Here is an 11,230-nt window from a genome sequence, read left to right on the forward strand (position 1 = left end):
AAAGCCAGCAATCACTCCCTCTAGCCTGCAGGCTGCTATTTCTGCCCACGTGTTTACAGGGCTAGAAAGAGGGATAGGAAGGGCTGATGCTCTTTAAACGCAGTTCTGTGCTGGTGCTGTTGACTCGAGCAGATTGAAGGCCAGGGGTGGATGGAGGTTTGCAGTTGAGAGGAGCCGAGTCGGGCAGGGGGTAGTATTTCCTGCAGGGGCACCCGGACAGGGAGTGGGGTGGGGTGATAGGGAGGGGGCCTGGGCTCTGTCTATGGAGACTGGTGACTTTCTTTGAGACTCCATGGGCTGTAGCCCACCAGGTTCCTCCGTCCATGGAATTTTCCAGGCAAGAATACTGGAGTAGGTTGTCATTTCCTACTCCAGGGGATCTTCCCCATCCAGGGATTGAATCCACATCTCCTATGTCTCCTGTATTGGCGAGCAGGTTCTTTACCACTAGCGCCACTTGGGCTTCCTTGTCAGTGGTCTCCTGCAGAGGTTGGGACACCTGTGTTGTCTGGGTAGATGCCCAAATGCTTTCCTGAGAGCTGGACCAGCTCTTCCCCAAGGTTGGAGGGGCCGCAGTGTCAGGGGACAGGGCCTCAGCTTCCCTCCGCCCCCACTCACCCTTCCCTTCCCCTCCCTCTGAGGCTGACAGCCTGCCCACTGGGCAGAGCCCACACCTGGGGAGCATCACTTGAGACAATGACCTGGTGCAGGGAGTTTATTTGGGGGAAGATGTTTCCTTGGGCGGCTGTTACAGAGTACCAGACTGGCGGGCTTAAAATTCAGAAATTCAGGGACTTCCCTGGTGGCCCAGCGATCAGCACTCTAAACTTGTGGTACCTTAGCCTGGGTTTGACCCCTGGTTGATGAGGAAGTAAGATCCCACAAGCTGTGAGGCGCAGCCAAAAAACAGAAAAAGAAAAAAAAAAAGAAAGTTTGGTGCTCTCAGAGTTCTGGGGGCCAGGTTTCCAGGACCCAGATGTGGGCAGGCTGGGCTCCCGAAGGCTGATGGCAAGCCTGCCCCAGGCCTCTCCCCAGCTTCCCGTGCTGCTGGCCATTGCTGGCACCCCCAGATAGTGGATGCGTCACTCCATCACTGCCTCCATCATCATGTGACCTCTCTGTGCGTCCCTCCTCTACTTGTAAAGGCAGCTCTCATTGGACCTGGGGCCTCGTAATCTAGTGTGCTTCATCTTAAGTCATCACAGCCGTGAAGACCCTATTTCCAAATATGGTCACATTCTGAGGTTCTGGGTAGAAGTGAATTTGGGGGTCACTGTTCAACCCCAGTACAGAGAGTGACACCCCAGACACAGGAGCAGGGGTGGGGGGCACAGAGGTAGAAGGGAAGTGCACAGGTGCTGGACTGGCCTGGGGACCCCTGCAAAGCCCTGGGGAGTGGGCCCCAAATTGTCCTTTTGAAGGAGAAGCTGGGGCTTCACCACCGACTCCCACCCCCAGACTGCCTGCCTGCTGGCTGAGTGGCACTCTGGATGCTATGGGGGTTGCTCGGGGGTGGGGTGGGGGAAGCTGCCGCTTACAGTGGGGCAGTGGCAGGCAGTCACCCCCATGGCGCTCACGTCTGCCAGGATGGCACTGGTCCTTCAGCATAAAAAGCAAGATTTAGCGAAACAAGCCACAGTCGGTGCCGTGGTGCCACCAGCTGGGGCTGTAATCAGCCATCCTCCCCTCCTCCCCCACCATTCCCGGCCAGTACTTCTGCTTGCTTAGGTCACCTCCTGGAGCAGCGGCCAGACCCTGGTCCCCAGGGGAAAGCCTCAGTCCTTTTGCCCTTGCCAGGTGTCTGTCTCCATGGCCCAGCCTGTGCCCACAGGCCATGGGAGCCCGAGAGGTGAATCCTGTAAAATTGAAAGAGTGCCACTAAGATTTCTTCCTAGGGCAGGGGAGAGGGACTCTCCATATGCCACTGTCACCACTGTTCTTTCATGGCAACCTTGGGCAGGGCTAGTGGCCACCACAGTCCACTGGCACCTTTGATGGTTGTGGAGCTGGTACCTCTGTGAACCAGTTGCCTTCTCTGTCACTTGGTTTAGGGGCTCAGCCCCCATGAGGCCACCAATTCGAGCTGAGACAAGGTGTCTGTGCCATGGCGTCCAGGTACCTCTTAACATTAACTTCTTCACCCTCGAGACTCACTTTGTGCTAAGCTGCAGTGACCATCCCCACTGTTGCTGGACAGGGCCATGTCCACTTGGCAACCCTAGCTGGCAGCGGGCAGCTCCTGGCATGTCGGCACCCGCGTTCTGAGGTTAGGCACCCTGCCCCCCACCACGAGGGCCTGGTCGCACTCTGGGAGCCGCTCTCATATGTGAACCAGTCTTTATGCCAGAGGTTCTACTCACTCCAGAGCCCTAGGGCACCCCCAGACACTCCCCAGCTGGGCTTTAGCACCAGGTCAGAAGGCCAGGGGGTATAGGATGCTCTCACCCCAGCCCAGACCAGAAGGTCTATGAGCCAGGGCTGTGGTTTCCTTGAGGCCCCTCCTCCCATTGCCATAACTACACTCTCGTTGCCTGGATGGCTACAGGCTGCAGGTCTCTGCTCTCTCAGGACCCCTGAGTGTGTCCTCCCGTCCACATGGCCACTCAGGCCAGCACACCTTGCACTCCTTGGCAGCCCTGCACCCTCTTGCTCACACTTTCTTGTTCTTTCAGCGAAAGGCCTGTCTCCTAGACCCTCCTGAGGACCTAGCAGGTGGTGGTTCCAGTGGATTCATCCTCACAGTGCCCCCTGCTCCCCACTCCTGAGTCTTCAAGCTCCTCACACACAGCCCAGGGTCTCCACCATCACACCCCAGCTTCAGGGAGCTGCCCCAACTGTACGAGGTGCCACCTCCCTCGGATGGTCCACCCCAGTCATAGGTGAGCACTCACACCAATCAACTGTCCCCTTTCCAGCCTTACGTCCACCCTGCCCCCATTCCAACATCCTGGAGAGCCGCCCCCACCTGGCCAAGCACGGGCGAGCCAGCGGCTGCAGGTTCCCCGCGTCCACGCTCAGGCCTCTGAGACTCAGTCCTCACTGTCGGTCTGGACACTGAGAGGGAATGCGGGGGGAGGGGGGCAGATTCTGAAGAGCGTGAGATAGTGGAGTGAATCGTGTCCCCCAGAAGATGCTTAAGACCTCTTTGTGGCACCTGTGAGAGTGACATTGGGAAAAGGGTCTCGGAAGATGCAGTTAAGATGGAGGTTTAGATGAAGTCCTGCTGGATTAGGGTGGGCCTGAGACCCAGCCCCCGCAACCTCAGTTAAGGAGAGGACACAGTGAGACGGGACAGAAGCAGGGAGGCATCCACAGGCCAAGGAGCCCGAGGGAGGGGCTGGCAGGGGTCCTCCCTGGAGAAGCTTCCAGGCTGCCCCACTCTCACTGCGGGCTTCTGCCCTCAACCGTGGGAATAGATTTCTGTTCCATGGGAACAGTTTTCAAGACTCCCTCGTCTGTGGCCCTTTGTTATAGCAGCAATCCCCAAACTTTTTGGTACCAGGGACTGGTTTTGTGGAAGACGGTATTTTCCACAGAGAAGGAGATGGTTTTAGGACGATTCTCACAAGGAGCAGGCAATCTAGATCCCTCATGTGAGCAAGTCACAGTTCACAGTAGTGTTCACGCTCTTTGAGGGTCTGATGCTGCCACGGATCTAACAGGAGGCAGAGCTCCTCATACGAGCGATGGCAAGCAGCTGTGAACACAAAGCTTCATTCCCTCCCCTGCCTGCCACTCATCTCCTGCAGTGCAACCCGACTCCTAACAGGACCAGTACCGGTCTAGGGGTCTAGGGATTGGGAACCCTGGATTACAGCATCCATAGGAATCTCATACGGCAAGCGCCCTTCGACAAAGGTATTGTTGCCGAGTCACTCAGTTGTATCTGACTCTTTGGGACCCCATGGACTGTAGCCCCCCAGGCTCCTCTCTCCATGGTATTTCCCAGGCAAGAATATTGAAGTGGGTTTTCATTCCCTTCGCCAGGGGATCTTCCCGACCCAGGGATAAAACCCTCATCTCCTGCATTGGCAGGTGGGTCCTTTACTGCTGAGCCACCTGGGAAGCCCACATGTACTTTTAGGGACTCCCAAACAAGTGGGATACGACAAGGGGCACAAGATCCTCAGGTGGACTCACTTATATGGACCGTGAACCTCAGGCCTATGCCTCCCAGTCCAGGTCCGGATCTTAGCACAAGGTCTGGCAAGGGCTCAGGTCAGCCCTCTCGAGGGTCTAGGATTGGACCCAGGGCCTGATGTGATGTCAGTATCCCCTGCCCTCCAGCTGCAGGAGATGGGGTGACCTGGAGAACTTGTTGGCTCTCCCTGCCTGAGGCCACAGCTGGCTCTGGACACAGCAGCGGGAAGTGTGCAGGCCTCTTCTCACCTCCCACATCCAACAGCAGAGATGGGCCCTTGGTGTCACCCTTGAGCAGCAACCCCAAGTCTCTTCCAGGACCCAGCAGTGCATTGGCCTCAAGGACCTCAGTGTGTGCAGTGCCCTTTGGAAGTGACCCCAGTAGGCAGGAGCAAGCTGGGGCTGGGGGGAGATGGAGGGAAAGCTGGGGGAGTGTGGTCTCCATCCCCAGAGCCCCTGAAGGGCCCCTCACTACTGCCTTCTGAGGGTGATCAGCTGGGTCTCTTACCCTGGGCCAAGGGCCACCCCTAGGGATGTTAACCCCCACACTTTCAGGCTGCCCCATCCCCGGTGGAGCAGGTGAGAGGAAGTCCCGGGTGGGACAGTTGTGGAGACAGGGCATTGGCCGTGTGCTCAGGGACTGTCCATCTGCCGCTGAGGATGGAGGTGAGCTGAGGGGACCTGACTGAGAGCCAAGAGCCCCCACAACCAGGATGTTATGGATTTTTTGTGTCACAGGGAACGTTTGCAGGGAAAATGAATGAGTTTTCTCCTGTGCCCACCCTCTACTCCCCGCCCTGTGTGGTTCCTTGGTTGAGAAGTCCTAGAACATGGTGGCTGCGGTGTGGGCTCCTGACCCGGTGCCTCTCATGTAGACTTGGGAGGTGATTCACCCACCAGGGGAATCTTCAGCTGTTAAGTAGGAGACGATGGTGTGCGGTCATTGTGAACATGAACTGCTGTAAATAATAAAAAAGAACCTGCAACAGTGCTTGCAGCCTGCTTCACTCAGTTGTTGAGTCGCTGAGTCATGCCCGACTCTTTTGCAACCCTGTGGACAGCAGCCCACCAGGCTCCACTCAGTAGATGCTACTTACAGTTGTTGCCCAAGGCACCCATCTACCTGGCTGGGAGGCAATTAGCCAGGTGGAGAAGACCTGCAGGAGAACCTGGTTAGTGTTTGGGTTTGCTGTTGTTGTTCAGTTGTGTCCAACTCTTTGCGACTCCATAGACTGCAGCATGCCAGGCTTCCCTGTCCTTCACTATCTCCTGTAGTTTGCTCAAACTCATGTCCATTCAGTCGGTGATGCCATCCAGCCATCTCATCCTCTGTCACCCCCTTCTCCTCCTGCCTTCAATCTTTCCCAGCATCAGGGTGTTTTCTAATGAGTCGGCTCTTTGCATCAAGTGGTCAAAGTGCTGGAGCTTCAGCTACAGCCTGTCCTTCCAATGAATATTCAGGGTAGATCTCCTTTAGGATTGACTGGTTTGATCTCCTTGCTGTTCAAGGGACTCTCAAGAGTCTTCTCCAACACCACAGTTCAAAAGCATCAATTCTTGGGCGTTCAGCCTTCTTTATGGTCCAACTCTTACATCTGTACACGGCTACTGGAAAAACTATAGCCTTCACTGCTATTTACTTTGTGACTATTCTTCACTTTGTGACTACACTTCACAAAGTGACTATTCATCACTTTGTCAGCAAAAGGATGTTTCTGCTTTTTAATAAGCTAAGTTTGTCATAGCTTTTCTTCCAAGAAGCAAGTGTCTTTTAATTTCATGGCTGCAGTCACCGTCCAGTGATTTGGGTTTAGACACTCAAAATAGGGTTTGCAGCAGAGACAGTGGGCTTGCAATCTGGGCTGTCTTGAAAATTCCCTGAAGACTTTAAGCTCCTGTCTAGCAGAGCAAGGGAACCTCCAGGAGATGTTGGCCTCTTTCTCAGAGGGGTCCGCACTGCCCTCTGAAGGAGGATTGGTCCTGAGAAATGGGGGAGCCCCCTCTCCCAGCCTGGGAAGTTCTGCTCCCATTTCCCGCTGGGAGGCCACTCCCCTTGGGGCTCAGGTCTCTGTACCTCTTAGGAGCAAGGTGCCACCTGCCTGTCACCCTGCAGTGTCTCTCCAAGGAGGCCTGTGTCCACTCAGCGTGGACGATTCCCTTGGGAGAAGGAGCAGGTTGTCTGCCTAGTATAAATACCTGGGTTCCTGGAGCTCAGGTTCATCTCCTGTAAGGGACCCAGTGTGCGTGCAGTGCCCACCAGGGGGCCCAGGTGCCCGAGTTCCTGGATGGGGTGGCCATGGGTTGCGTGTCCTCAGCCTATGGAGCCTGCAGCCCCACACTCCTGGGTACAAGGGCCCCAGGCCTGGCCTTTGTGGGTCCTGGGAACTCTCTGGCCAGGCAGGTGGCTTCCTCTCAGAGTTACCCTGAGGCACCGTTCTGGGGAGTCGGGGGGGGGCATGGAGGGGCCTGCCTTCAATCTGTGCTAGACCCTCTCAAGGCCGAATAGCCCCACTTGCCCACCTGGCGGGAGTTGCAGAGATGAAGTGCGGTGCATCCTGAGGGCATCTGTCAACTCCAGCTGCTCTGCCCGGTGAGCGCTCTCAGGGGTCCGCAAGGGCTGAGGGTGCAGCTGGCTGTCCCGGGGGGGACAGTAGTGAGAGAACCAGTTCCTAGGTAGGTTGATAAGTCCGGGGTTCCTGAGGAGGAGAGAGGGGTCTGGGGCTCTCGAGGAAGAGATAGGGGTCTGGAGTTCTCAAGGAAGAGGAAAGAACATTTTTTTCTGCATTGCTTTGTCTTAGTCAATATAACAGTATATTTCTCCTTAATAAGAACCTTCTGACTAATCCTGTCATCTTAAAATGTATGTTGTGGGAGTGGGTCTGGTAAGACCTATCTATTGTTAGTTCTAATCTTGTTAATTTAAGATGTTTGTTGTGAGAGTGGGTCTGGTAAAAGTATATAAGGCCTTGATAAGGCTAGTGAGTGGGGGCACTCTCTTCTCTGTCTCTTTTTCACTTTAATAAAACTGCTACACAAAATCTCGAGTGATCAAGCCTGGTCCCTGGTCCTGAAGCTAAATCTTCTTTGGATATCATGAATCCCAACATCATTCATGGTAAGTAGCCAGGGCCGTGCCCAGAGGAGGCTGCTGACCCTGGGTGATGGGACCCCAGAGGGTCTTCTCCCTGTGTAGGAAAACACTTTCCTCAGACTGATGCCTGCACACAGCTGGGCTGGAGCTTCCTGCTGGACAGGGTCTTGCTTGTCCATCTGCTGGTCTGCCTGGGCTACTCGGCAGGGGTGCTGGTGGTGTTGCTCCTGCCTGGCCATGTGTGCTGCATTGCATGTGTGTGTACATGCCTGAGTGTGCACCTATCAAAGGCTCACACAGAGCCTGCGGCCAGGCGGGTCACCTCCTACCTTGGACCCTGCAGCTGACATGGGGATGTCTGGTTGGGAACTGTTGGCACTTCCAGTTCTTTCCTTAAAGCAGATCCCCAGGAGCACAATGATGGGACCTGACGATGCAGGCGTGCTCTGTGCACTTGTCTCCGGAAGGCGGTCCCTGCTGTGCCTTCCCTGCTGGATGAGGGCCTTCTGCTTGTCCCCACCCCCCACCCCCAGGGTTAAGGACAGCAGTTCAGAAGCAATTTTGGGCTTCTGGCCTTGCCCGCCTGCCTCGGGCCACAGCCTTGGGCTCCCATGGGCTGGGCTCAATGACGTGGGGGCAGTGCAGCCAGGTGGGGCGTGATGCAGGTGGCCCACTGAGGATGGGCAAGGGGCTCGGGTGGAGAGCTGGGGACCTGTCCCGGCTCCGCCACCATGTCTCCCTGTGACGCCTTGTGGCTAAAATAGCCCTGGCTCAGTATTGCCATGGCGACCGTGCTGGGTGCTGCCTCCCCAGCTCGCTTTGGGTTTTAAATATAATCCCAGGCAGCTGAAGGGATGGGGGAGTGGCTGTTTCCCACAGGAGGGGGAGCACCCCTCCCCCACGGTGCTCTGACAGCTCATCTTAGGCCCCGTCCAGTGGGCATGTCCAGACTGAAGGGAGAGATATGTGTGCATGTACCCACTGGCATGGGTAGCGCTGGTCTCAGCCCTGAGAATCTGGACAAAGCACTGGCCAACCTGACCTCGGTGTCCACCTCCGGAGAGAGGTCATGTCCTACGTAGGTGCCTGGGGCCGAGGCTGGCACAGGGCCTGCCCTGGGGTGCCTTGCCCGGTGATCCTCAGCTGGGTAATGGACAACGTGAGGTTAGCCATGAGCGTGTGGATGTGCCTGCTCTGCAGTGACCAGCCCTTGCCAGCAAAGCAGTCGGTGTCCTGCCAGTCCCCCTCCAGCCTGGACACAGCAACTCTACCCCCCCAACCCCCACCTCCCACCCACAGCTGTCCTGCATCTGCGGATGCAGCCTCTCCCAGCACCTCCAGCAGCACATGCACATGGAAACACATGCAGGCCCACAATCACACACCACAGCACAGACTCACACAGACTGTCTGGGTCCACAAACAAGCCTCATGGTGCCTTCAGACAAGGACCATCAGTAACTGACGGCTGAGCTGAGAATGCGTTGCTGTGGGTGGAAGACAGGGCTGAGGCCCTCGGAGAGATGAACCTGGAGGGGCCCCTCTGGGTGGACTCGTGGTCTGAGCATATGGTGGAGAACATCCTTAGCCCTGCGCCCAGGACTCCCGCCGAGTCCAGCTGCGCCCTCTGCTGGGAACTTACAGCACTGTGCCTGCGGGAAGGCACTGAGGGTGGGGGAGGTCCAGATGCTCCTCCACACCTGCAAGGCACTGGGTCACGGCGGTGACCCACCTGATCCAAGTGCTGGCGGTGCTGAGGGAGAGACCCTCAGCCTCACCTGGAAGGAAGCCTGTCTAGGGTTACAGGTAGGAAATGGTGCCTCTGAGTCTGAGAGACACACGGCTGCCCAGACACACACACACTGCGATGTCTGCACGGACACAGCCACCCTCCCAACCTCCCTGCTCCCCAGGACCCAGGGGACCACAGGCTCCTCCACCCCCCACTCCTCACATCCTCAGGTCCCCTGGGCAGCGTCCCTTCCAAGGCCGTGGGCAGGCCCCACTGTCTCCTATCTCTCTGCCAGGTCCGACCTGCCCCGCGCCACCTGGGTGCAGGCTCTCATCTGCATGGTCAACAGAATGCAGGAGCAGGTGAAACAAATGTTGTCCCTGAGCCAGTCTCTCCAGACCGCGAGGTCCCAGACAAGGAAAGGAAGTACCTGCAGTTGTCCCCCCGACAGCTGTGTGCCCAACGCCTGTCAGTGGGTGCCTGGGCTTTCTGGTGACCTGTGTGGTCCTCACCTGGCCCTGCTCGGGTCAGTGTCACACCTGAAAGGATGACCAGACCCGACCCCCTACCTTCTGGGCTCAGGGAGATGCCAGCTCCGCCAGTCACCTCTTCCTGAGCTGTCCCAGGGCTGACCTGGCACAAATATAGCCTGTGAAGTTTGACGAGAAAAGGGTCCCCGGGGGTGGGTGCTGAGACTGGTCCCTCGGGCGGGACCACTGACCCCCCAGCAGAGGCCTTTGCTTCTGTCTGATGGGGCTCACTGAGCATAAACTCCACCTGACTTTTACCTTTCACCTAAAAGGGCTCAGTTGTTGATATTATTTAATAAAGAACATTTAGCATAAAGAAAATAAGGGGGCCAGCCATGCACCAGGGGCAGGGGGCACTCTGTCCTGCCCACCTCCTCCCCATGGGCCCACAGCAGGTGGGACACACATGCAGCAGCCCCGCCCTGGGTCCCAGGTGACAGGAAGGGGCAGAAGGCCCAGTTGGGTTTGGGAGCGGGGGTCAGGGCAGGGAGGAGGTCTTCTCTGCCTGCACCTACTGCTGTCAGAGCTCTACAATGAGCCTCTGTCACTTTTATAACCAGCTAAAAACAACACACCTTTGTATTTTCCACTTTGGAGATAATAGGTGTTTGTGATCATGAAAGTTTATGAGATCTTTGAGGAAAATTGGGAAATAGAGAAACTGCCCAGAGGTGAAAAGGACTGACCCTCAGTGGCTAGGCTATTCTCAGGTCTGTCCCCGCTGTTCCGCACCCAGGCACTGGGCGAGTCCTCTCATGACATCATCACACTGCAGCCTGCTGCCAGGTGATCCCCAGGACAGGCCCAAGGTCCAGGGGGACAACTGGCCCCAGCGTTTCCAAGGGGTCTCCACCCACTCGTTCATTGTTCACTCCAGCCGTGCCAGACACTGGACACAGCGGTGACTCAGGCTGATAGAGTCCCAGCCCGCCAATCACTGGAACACCCTGTGCCTGTGGCCGGGATGCAGGGTGAGCGGTGGACACCAGGCAGGCACACCTGCCTGTCACCCACTGGGGACCAGCTCTATGCCCTAGGGGCCTTGGGGGATGGGAGACTCAGCAGCCTCATCCCCTGGAGGTGCCTGGGGTTGTTTTGCAAAGCTTGTTGGGGGGTGGGGGAAGGGCTCAGGGAAGCATTTTGGGCATTCTGGACAACCCAAGTACCCTCACCAGGGTCTGGGCTGGTTATGGTCGGAGACCCCCGTCCCAGAATAGGCCTTTCCCCTCCCCCAACCCTCATGGAGAACAGAGGCCCCACCCTCCAAACCCACCTGACCCTGAGCGGGCAGCGACAGCCCCCTCTGGACTTCCTCACCAAGACTGGTGTCCCCAGCTTCCAGCCTCCTGGATGGAGGGTCCCGCGTGGCACTCAGGTCTTCAGGCAGAGGCCAGTGTCCATGGGGCCACTTGGATGCGGAGGCTCCCATCGTGGCCAGGGCTTCCCTCCTTAGAAAGGGCTCTTATGTTTGGTGGGGCCTTGGATGGAGCAGGTCCAGGAGATGGTGCCCAGGGAAGGGCCCTGGCTGGCCAGTGCTGCCTTCAGTGGGCATCAAGGACTGGACCCACTGACCCCTCCTCCTCTACCTCCACCCCACTCTGGGGCAAGAACGTGGGGAGAGGGTGCAGTGGGGCATCTTTCCCAAGGCCACATGCCAGGCTGGGCTGTTGATAGCCCAGGGGACACAACCCCAGTGCTGGCCATGGGCCAGGAGAGGAGGGCTGGGGGCTGCGTCCC

At 57.3% G+C, this 11,230-nt stretch overlaps 1 long non-coding RNA gene across 1 annotated transcript; it reads right to left on the minus strand.

Moving 5' to 3' along the window:
• Positions 1-700: 700 nt before the first annotated feature.
• On the minus strand, positions 701-10,807 carry LOC145505689 (uncharacterized). Its single transcript, XR_014053211.1, has 5 exons — positions 10,180-10,807; positions 2,966-6,836; positions 1,715-1,856; positions 1,539-1,599; positions 701-1,216 (listed from the first exon to the last, which is right to left on the minus strand). It is a non-coding gene; the product is annotated as an uncharacterized LOC145505689 (long non-coding RNA).
• Between the last annotated feature and the right edge of the window lie 423 nt (positions 10,808-11,230).

Source organism: Giraffa tippelskirchi, chromosome 5, assembly GCF_054371585.1.
Source record: "Giraffa tippelskirchi isolate mGirTip1 chromosome 5, T2T-mGirTip1v1.2.pri, whole genome shotgun sequence".
NCBI lineage: Eukaryota > Metazoa > Chordata > Mammalia > Artiodactyla > Giraffidae > Giraffa > Giraffa tippelskirchi.